Source organism: Tripterygium wilfordii, chromosome 15, assembly GCF_013401445.1.
Source record: "Tripterygium wilfordii isolate XIE 37 chromosome 15, ASM1340144v1, whole genome shotgun sequence".
Classification (NCBI taxonomy): domain Eukaryota; kingdom Viridiplantae; phylum Streptophyta; class Magnoliopsida; order Celastrales; family Celastraceae; genus Tripterygium; species Tripterygium wilfordii.
This window is the reverse complement of record NC_052246.1, coordinates 9,857,050-9,868,181: the sequence shown is the minus strand read 5'-3', so window position 1 is coordinate 9,868,181 and position 11,132 is coordinate 9,857,050.

The following is an 11,132-nucleotide window of genomic DNA, read 5'->3' as shown; positions in this document are numbered from 1 at the left end:
GTGGTGGAGCTCAGTGAGTATGATATCACGTATCAACCTAGAACAGCAATAAAGTCACAAGTCTTGGTAGATTTCATAGCTGATTTTGCTCCATCGATACAGCCAGAGGCAGACAAAGAGTTACTTTGCATGGTAGGTCAAGCACCAAAGGTGTGGACTCTATATGTTGATGGCTCTAGTAATGTCAGAGGCAGTGGTCTAGGAATTGTGCTGATTTCTCCAGAAGGGAGTGTGATTCAACGGGCAGTCCGATGTGGTTTCCATGCAACCAATAATGAAGCAGAGTATGAAGCTCTGATCATTGGTCTGATGTTGGCTAAGGAACTTGGAGTAACAAGTTTGAAGGTTTACTCGGATTCACAACTGATAGTAAACCAATTTCTTGGTTTCTACCAGGCCAAAGATCCCACGATGACTTGTTATTTGGAGCTGGTGAAAGAATTGCAACTGACGTTCATAGAATTTTCTATAACTCAAATTCCACGTGCGGAGAATTCATATGCGGATGCACTAGCCAATCTTGGGTCATCAATCCAAACCAATCAGGGGCAGACTATTCCTCTGGTACATCTGAAGTGGCCATCGATCAAGAGTCAGAAGGAATCAGAGAACCGGAATGACAGTGAAGTCCTCCCGATTAGCTCGGGCCAGACATGGATGACTCCGTTAATCCAGTATCTGGTTGATGGTGTTCTGCCAGCAGAAAAGAATGAGTCAAGACGCTTGGTCACTTAAGCTGCTCGGTATACAGTACATGATGGACAGCTATACAAAAGATCCTATTCAGGTCCTTTATTACGGTGTGTAGATTCGGTGCAAGCCCAGCATGTACTTGCGGAATTGCATGAGGGGGAATGCGGTAACCATTCTGGAGGAAGAAGTTTGACTCATCGTGTATTAACTACTGGTACTATTGGCCAACGATGAGGTCAGACGTGATTGATTATGTAAGGAGGTGTGACAAATGCCAAAGATTTGCTCAGATTCCTCACATGCCCCCAGAGAGACTCACTCCTATTGTGGCACCTTGGCCCTTCATGAAATGGGGAATGGATATAGTTGGGCCCTTGCCTAAGGCGTCAGGTCAACGACAGTACTTTCTGGCAATGACGGATTATTTCACCAAATGGATAGAGGCTGAGTCTTATTCGTTGATCAAAGATCTGGACGTGAAGAAATTTGTTTGGAAGAATATCATATGCAGGTTTGGAGTGCCTAAGGAGATTGTGACGGATATGGTCCACAGTTTGCTAGTCATAAATTTCAGGAGTTCTGCGCAAATTGGGGAATAAAGGTGGATTTCGCAACACCAAGACATCCACAATGCAACGGCCAAGCTGAAGCCTCTAATAAAACCTTGATCAAAACCCTGGAGAAGCATTTGGAGAAGGCTAAAGGCGCTTGGGCTGATGAATTACCTGGAGTGCTGTGGTCATATAGGACAACTTCAAGGACGCCTACGGGGGAAACTCCTTTCTCTCTTGCCTTTGGATTTGAGGCTGTTATACCAGTTGAAGCTGGACTTCCATCTGCCAGATTTCAATGGACAAATGAACACCGAAATTGGCAAGAGTTGAATGACCAGTTGGATACTATAGAAGAACTCAGAGGCCAAGCGCTCACACGAACAGCTGCTTATCATGATAAAGTATCAAAATACTTCAACAAGAATGTTCAAACTCGAACATTTAAGGAGGGAGATCAGGTGCTCAGAAAGGTCTTTGAGAATACCAAGGAACTGAATGCTGGGAAGTTGGGTCCAAACTGGAAGGGTCCATATTTGATTGACAGAATACTAGGTAATGGCGCCTATAAGCTACGCAGAGAGAATGGTGAAGAAATCTTGCATCCTTGGAACACCATTCATCTAAAGTTGTACCATTCCTAAAACCTCTGACCTTTTGTCTTTATGCTGTTATCATTTTTTGTATAAGTTTCTTTAAATATCTTTAAATGTTTATACTTTTGCAGTTCATAGTAATGTGTATGTTAATAAACTATGTGAACTAATTTAAGCATCGTAGTGTCGATAGGAATCCCATCGACTACCTTTGATTGTTCCTTTGAGCGCAGGGACCGAGTAGTGTGAAATTCTACATTTCAACCGGCTGTTCAGACGCCAGAACATAAGGACGCCATCGCCACAGATAAGCTTTTGTGATTAATAAATTTTTGTTGTTTTTACTTATTAAAGCTTTATTACTTATCATTTGCAATTTATATTATTTGCGGAGCATAAAGAGACATAATTATAGAAAACAGTATAAAAAGAAGTATAATTTTATTAAAAAACCTTATTATACAAAAACTTTCAAGACCATAAATCTAAACTTTCATTCATTTTTTCTCTAGTCTCCTTAATCAAGACAGAAAGATTAAGGAGAGAGTCTTGAAGTTTTGTAGTATTCTGCTCCATAGCTCGCGTTTCCGCGAGTTCTTCAAGTTGGAGCATAGCACTTCCTGCAGTTTGCAGAGCCTTGGTAAGCCCTGTAATCTGCTTCATGTAGTCTTGCATATTCTTGTCCATCTCTTTCAATTCTTCCTTCGGATCAGTAATATACTCTGATGGATTCCGATAATCTGGGGGAAGGAACGAACTCACGTCCCTATTATCGTCAGAATCAGAGGGAGAGTTGACAGAGTTTTGTGAGGCAGCCATTTGTGTGATAGTAACAAGGGTTATACTTTTCGTAGATTGATTTTTTTGTCAAAACCAAATTCGCCTTGATGTAGCGATACATCTTACCTTTTCATCTTCTCGAAAACAACCACAATTAAATCTGCAATTAATTCTTTTTTGGTAATCAAAGAGTCAAGATTAACTTTACAACTGATAAAATCTCTACATAAATATTTAATGTAGACAAAGAAATCAACGTATTTAAAACTTTTGACATGTGGGTTCAACTAATCTAAAGAATTGTAAAAGGCTCATGGAACTGTCGTTGGATAATTAAAAATAATAATAAATGAAAGTTCAGTTTATCCCAGTCGGCGTATGCCATGAATACATTTATCACTGGGGGACAACGGTTCATCCAGTATTAAAGACTTGATAACATTTAAATAGAAATTAACAAACGATCGTGTAATATCCTGACCCGATTATACACTGTTTATGGTATTTTCCCACGTTCATCGAGGTGGAGTGAACCTCGGTGATCGTGAATCGGGATTTGGGGAGAATAAAAATTAAATTACGAAAAAGTATGAAAATATTTTTCATACATAGAGGATTTTAAAAGAACATTTTTGGTGCAAGAATTAGTTAAATCGGATTTAAATTGGATTTATTATAAATTTTTGAAGTTAATTTGAACATTTTAGTTAGAGGTGTTTTTGAAAGATGTGTGTTTTTGAAAGTAAAATATTGTATAAAATACCCTTTTGTTTCACGATTCTCTCTCTCTCTCTCTCTCTCCCCTCTCTCTCTTAAACGAGTTCAACTACGATTTCTTGATTCCGGCCACCGTGAACTTTCTTTGGTCGATCCGGTCGATTCCGGCGACGGTTTGGCTTGATTCAGGTACCTACGAGTTCATTTCATCGAGCTCTTCAATTTGATATAAGATTTGGCAGGTTTGGGTGGCCGGGTCACCGACGGTGGTGTTGAGTGGGTTTCGGCCGAGTTGACCGAGTCAGGCCAAGTTGACTCGGTTGACTGGTGTGTTGATCGGTCTGACTCAGTTTAACCTGGTTTTAACCTATTTGACCCAGTTTTAACCTAATTCACCCGGTTTTGACCCATTTGACCCGGTTTGACCGTTGACCTTGACAATTGACCATAGTTGACCGACCGTATTTTAACTTTATTTTTGTATATCGTGTTTTTCAGTGTCGACTGTGATCTTGGTTGAGATTCGGAGCTGGTTGACTTTCGGAGTCAGGGGTTTGACGAGGACGCGTGCCTGGTATTTGCATTTCGATTTCCAGGTAGGGGTTTTCGTGTCTCTCGCGTGTGATTCTAGAGTTCCGGTTTCACGGACTCTTATTATTTTATGGTTCTGTCGGTTTTCGGGGGTGGATATACTACCTCTTTGTATGATTTATACGTATTCTCTATTGATTATCATTGTTGGTATGTTTTTGAGAGTGGGGTGATTGGAGGTGGTTGATGTACACTGTGAGGCCCATATAGGAGCCAATCTATTGGATATGGATTTATGATGGATTATACAATAAACTGGGTACGTACCTGTAGACCGTCTGAGGTGAGGTGCATCACAGGGGACGCTCTCTGGTGTAGGCTATGCTATCGGGATATCCGATCCTCATCCAGTTTCGATGTGGACCTGGACTGGGAGACACCCTACGAGGATTAGGGTGGGATTATCGACAGTTGAATCGGATGACGGTGAAAAATAAATATTCATTGCCGAGGATTAATGATCTGTTTGATCAGTTGAGGGGTAGTTATTATTATTCCAAGATTGATCTCAGATTGGGATATCACCAGTTGAGGATTCGGGAGGAGGATATACCGAAGACAGCTTTCCGCACACGGTTTGGCCATTATGAGTATTTGGTTATGCCGTTTGGGCTAACCAATGCACCTGCAGCGTTTATGGATTTGATGCATAAGGTATTTAGGCCGTATTTGGATCAGTTTGTGATTGTGTTCATTGCTGACATATTGATTTATTCAGCCACTAAGGAGGAGCATGTTAGACATTTGGGGATTATGCTGCAAACGCTTAGGGAGTATAGACTGTATGCCAAGCTGAGCAAGTGTGAATTTTGGGTGACTCAGGTGAAATTTTTAGGGCATGTGATATCCAATGAGGGGATAGCAGTGGATCCAGCTAAGGTGGAGGCAGTGATAGCATGGAGGAGACCGAAGAATGTAGGAGAGATTCGCAGTTTCTTGGGGTTAGCAGGGTATTATTGACGTTTTATTGAGGGGTTCTCACGGATTGTAACGCCGATGACACAATTGATCCGAAAGGATGTTTCGTTTGTATGGTCAGACGAGTGTGATTAAGCTTTTCTGGAGTTAAAGACTCGACTCACATCGCAACCAGTGTTGGTGATACCAGATAGAGATATTGGTTATCAGGTATATTGTGATGCTTTAGGAGTTAGGTTGGGTTGTGTGTTGATGCAGCAGGACAGAGTGGTTGAGTATGCTTCACGTCTACTGAAGCCACATGAGAGAATTTATCTGATGCATGATTTGGTGTTAGCTGTTGTGGTGTTTACACTTACTCAGTGGAGATATTATCTTTATGGAGAGAGATTTGAGGTATTCGCAGATCATAGGAGTCTCCGGTATTTGTTTACTTAGAGGGATCTGAACCAATGACAGCGTAGATGGATGGAATACCTTGAGGACTTTGATTTTGCTTTACAGTATCATCCAGCAAAGGCCAATATTGTGGCTGACGCTTTGAGTAGGAGATTGGTTGTAGCTTGGTTGGCTATCCGTGAATTTGAGTTAGTGGATACGCTTAGTCAATACCGACTGGACATGGAGGAGCGTGGAGACTTATTGGGTTTACGGAGTTTGATTGCTCGTCCGACACTTGTACAGCAGGTGTTGGATGCACAGTTGGGAGATGCACTATTTGATGACGTTGAGGATATGGAGGGATGGGTCAGAGGCACCGATGGTGGAGTTAGATTCCGGGGCCGATTAGTGGTTCCAGAGGATACCGAGTTACGGGAGGAGATACTTTGGGAGGCACACCATTTACAATTTGTGATGCATCCTGGTGCTACTAAGATGTATCGAGATTTATAGAGACAGTATTGGTGGAGTGGCATGAAGAAAGAAGTTGCACAGACCGTGACTCGATGTCTTACCTGTCAGAAGGTAAAGGCAGAGCATCGACGACCCACAGGATTGTTGCAGCCGCTTCCATTACTTGAGTGGAAGTGGGAGCATCTTACTATGGATTTTGTGATGGGTTTACCTATAACTCCACGGAGGCATGATGCAGTTTGGGTTGTTGTTGATCGGTTAACAAAGACAGCTCATTTTATGCCTATTCGACAGACAGATTCGATAGAGTCATTGACCAGATTGTATGTACGAGAGATAATCCAACTGCATGGCGTACCATTGAGTATTGTGTCTGATCGGGATCCCAGATTTACTTCACGGTTTTGGGGTAGTTTTCAGGATGTTCTGGGGATGAAACTGAACTTTGGTACAGCTTTTCATCCTTAGACTGATGGGCAGAGTGAGCGTACCATTCAGATTCTGGAGGATATGCTTCGGACTTCTGTGGTAGACTTTCGAGGAGATTGGGAGACTCATATTCCTTTGGTGGAGTTTGTGTACAATAATAGCTACTAGAATAGTATACAGATGGCACCATATGAGGCATTATATGGGAGACCTTGTAGATCACCGTTGTGTTGGTCAGAGGTTGGAGACAAACCATTATTGGGTCCAGAGATGGTGCAGCAGACTACTGAGGTGGTGACAGTGATCCAACGGCTACTTTTGATAGCTCAGTCATGTCAGAAGAGTTACGCGGATAGGAGACGTAGACCTCTAGAGTTTCAGATGGGGGATAACGTGTTTCTTAGTGTTAGTCCGAAGTGAGGGGTACAGAGATTTGGGAGAGCGGGGGAAGTTAGCTCCGAGGTTTATAGGACCATTTGAGATTTTGGAGAGAGTGGGGACAATAGCTTATCAATTAGCTTTACCCCCACAATTGTCAGGGGTACATTGTGTGTTCCATGTGTCTATATTACGGAGATACCATAGGGACCCTTCTCATATATTAGATTGGTCTACCTTGGAGATTGGTGAGGACGTTACTTTTGAGACACTTCCTATCAGGATTGCGGATAGACAGGAGAGGCAGCTACGATCGAAGACCATACCTTTAGTCAAGGTGATATGGCAGCACTATGGTGCTGAGGAGGCGACATGGGAGTTGGAGTCTGACATGCGAGCTAGATATCCAGGGCTATTCATTACCTAGGTATGATTTTAATTTCGAGGACGAAATTTTCTTAAAGGGGAAGGATGTAATATCCTGACCCGATTATACACTGTTTATGGTATTTTGGCACGTTTATCGAGGTGGAGTGAACCTTGGTGATCGTGAATCGGGATTTGGGGAGAATAAAAATTAAATTACGGAAAAGTATGAAAATATTTTTCATACATAGAGGATTTTAAAAGAACATTTTTGGCGAAAGAATTACTCAAATCGGATTTAAATTGGATTTATTATAAATTTTTGAAGTTAATTTGAACATTTTAGTTAGGGGTGTTTTTGAAAGATGGGTGTTTTTGAAAGTAAAATATTGTATAAAAGAAAATTAAAATAATTAAAAAATAAAAAAATGTTGCAAAAATACCCTTTTGTTTCACGATTTTCTCTCTCTCCCCTCTTTCTCTCTCTTAAACGGGTTCAAAGATGATTTCTTGATTCCGACGACGGTGGTGGTCGTGGTTGATACCAAAAGAAGTGTATTGACGAGACGAGTGTAACCCAACTTGAATCACGTCTAACGGAGCTCCAGTTTGAGAGAAATCTAGAATTGAAGTTCTGGCCACCGTGAACTTTCTTTGGTCGATCCGGCCGATTCCAGCGACGGTTTGGCTTGATTCAGGTACCTATGAGTTCATTTCATCGAGCTCTTCAATTTGATATAAGCTTTGGCAGGTTTGGGTGGCCAGATCGCCGGCGGTGGTGTTGAGTGGGTTGCGGCCGAGTTGACCGAATCAGGCCGAGTTGACTCGGTTGACTGGTGTGTTGACCGATCTGACCCGGTTTAACCCATTTGACCCGGTTTCGACCCATTTCACCCGATTTGAACGTTGACTTTGATCGTTGACCTACCGTATCTTAACTGTATTTTCGTATATCATGTTTTTCGGTGTAGACGGTGATCTCGGTTGAGATTCGGAGCTTGTTGACTTTCGGAGCAGGGGTTTGACGGGAACGCGTGCGTGGTATTTGCATTTCGATTTCCAGGTAGGGGTTTTCGTGTCTCTCGCGTGTGATTCTAGAGTTTCGGTTTCACGGACTCTTATTTTTATGGGTCTGTCGATTTTCGGGGGTGGAAATACGACCTGTTTGTATGATTTATACATATTATCTATTGATTATCATTGTTGGTATGTTTTTGGGAGTGGGGTGATTGGATGTGGTTGATGTACACTGTGGGGCCCATATAGGAGCCAATCTATTGGATATGGATTTATGATGGATTATACAATAAACTGGGTACATACCTGTAGACCGTCTGAGGTGAAGTGCATCACAGGGGACGCTCTCTGGTGTAGGCTATGCTATCAAGATATCCGATCCTCATCCAGTTTCGATGTGGACCTGGATTGGGAGACACCCTACGGGGATTAGGGTGGGTCTAGTGGTGGATTATGGATTACCGGAGACTGGTGTTTGTGGTTATGGTGCTGTATAGCCTTATCGGCTGTCATGTTACTTGGTTGGACTACTGATAGTTACATATTTATTGTACTTCATATTATGCATCATATTCATTGATTTCTTATTTCTGGATATCGGTGTTCCCTTTCTATGCCCTATTGAGCTTCTTGGCTCACCCCTCTTCTTGTTTCCCTTTCAGGTGAGTTGGATTTAGGTGACAATGGTTAGCGACGGAACGGATGAGCTGGTGTGTAGCCTCGAGCTGTGTCTTTAGCGAGTTTTGAGGATTTTGGGTATTGTATTTATATATGTATTACTTATTTACTCAGTCTGATCTCGGGTAGATATGTCTTCTTATTTCCGCTGTTGTATAGATACTCCGACTGTTTTAAGTGGGTGTATATAGGTGGTATTTTGGAGAGACTGTTTCCACATTATGTTTCAGGAGTTATTACCATTTTATATAATTTACATATTGGATTAAGGATTAAGTGTTGGTTCGGTGATATAGGTACACTTCGGTATACCTTAGGAGAGAGGGGCGTGACAGATCAACAGTGGTTAGATATCATAAAAGCCTAGTTGGATTGACTCATTCCCAGTATTAGGCTACCATCATGGGGTATGCCATGACTGGCAATGAAGCCAGGCCAACATTGCTAATACAATAAACCTTTCATATACCTCGACCATTAACGTAGATTTCTGTTTCACCGTGATATAAAGCACTGATGATCAGACTCACTGTCAATGGTAGGCAACTCATATGTGTTTTGTCGGTACTAATATCACCGAATTCTATTTTCAGATTGTCTTCAAACCTTTATGTTTCAGTTTGTTCTATGTCTCTTATATAGAGCACAATAGTCTCGCGGATTTATTTCTATGTTAAGTCCGCCAATAGTGTTCGGGGACACTTGGTGTCCTTGCAAAAATTTTCGCCTACCACTTGGCATAGCTATTTAATTCTTAGAGTATCCTCAGTCAAGATCTGTTACTGTATTCTGAGATTCACCCTGCCATCTTCTTTAAATTGGATATAATGGAAGCAAAACGTGTCATCTTGACAGGTCTGGTATATGTACACGTAATCTATTCCAGTTTCAATCGGACTTTTAGAGTTACGTCCTAAAAATCCAACTAAAACTGGGGGACAGAATAGGGTAGTCTAGGCAACTACTAGGAATGGCAATCTATAAACAGAAATGTTAAGTACTTGGGATTGCTATTGTGAGAAATTTAAGCAGAGTCAAAGTGTAAAATGTTAGACAATTACTACTGATAACTGAAAATTAAACTAAAAGTTCAAATATTTCCTGCCATAAATTCAGTTCCTATAGCTTCTGTAGTAACGGGAGGTTCCGCACGTGGGATATCTTTATCTACATTTTCTAGCTGAGGAGCTGAAGCTTCAATCCCAAGGACTAGAGGTCTAGTTGGAGGGTCTTCTCTGGCGGTACCAAAGGTAGAAAGAGTATCAGTACTCTCGAATGTTGGCGATTCGATTGCCTCTACAGGCAGTTGCTCTACTGAAGGAATGTTGCTTTCTGGAGGCGCCAATTGGTTCCCAATGCCAGGCCTTTCAGGTTCTTCTTCTTTAATAACCCATCTTTGGTTAGGCTGATAGTGTTCAAGTACTACCATAGCCTTCTTGAGCAACAAATCTACATCCCATTTATGGTGCTCGTTTTTCTTGTATTGGATCAGCAATCTGAACCTTTCCATGGCTTGTTCAATACCTCCCATGGCCCCTATTTTGATGATGTAATTTTTTTCCATTTTTCTGGTCATTTCAACCTTTTCTGCTGTTTTCAAAGTCTGCGCTGCCAATGAATTTTTTAGTAGGTCTCTTTCTTTGGAGATCTCACCGAGCTTGTTAGACTGGTTGTACATGTGGGATTCCATTACCTTTACTTTGTTTTCAGCACTCTCCAGCTGCTTGGTGACTCCTTCCCAGCAGTCCTTGAAGTATTGAGCATCTCTGGTTGCCTGAGTGATTCTTGACTCAAACTGGTTGGCCTTGTATGCATCATCGTTTATTTTCTTCTCTAATGCACTCAGTGATTCGGCTGAGTGCAAAAGCTGGTCATCCACTTCTTTCAGTTTTTCTTCTAACTTTGTGATTTGAGCAGACATTTCAGAGTTTTTATTTCTCTCTCCGGCCAGCTGAAGCCTTAGTTCTTCTTGAGAGGTGGTGTTGCTGGATAAGTTGTCTTCTAACAATTTTACCATGCCTTCTAGCGTCTCCTTTTCAGTTCTTTCCTTGGCCAAATGGTTGATAGCGTTCTCTCTAGATCTCAGTACTCCCCGCAAAGCCTGTCAGAGGTGAAAAGGATGTAAAACTCAGATATAGGTGATACGTATCCACTTTTAAAAGATTGTTACATTAAACATATTTGGAAACTTACAGTAAAACAATGAGCCACTGAATAGTTGAATTGGCTAGGTAAGGGCATAGCATCCAATTTCTTGGCATCTTCAGGGAAAACAAATTTTCTAAAACCCATGGGCGGAAGCACAGGAGCAGAGGAAACAGTCAGGGATTTGGGGGTCCATATAGATATTTCTTCCATTTCACTTCCTGTAACGTCCACCCTAAGCCTGGGTTGAATATCCTCTTCTCTCTGGGCAGTGTCTTCCTCTTCTTGATTATCCATTGGCGGTAGTTTAGTCCTGGATCCACTCGCCACAGTTCCATCTCTAGCTACCTCTAACTCCACAATTGTTTCAACATAATCATCCGTTATCGGGTCAAAATCACCACGGTCTTCTGTCCTG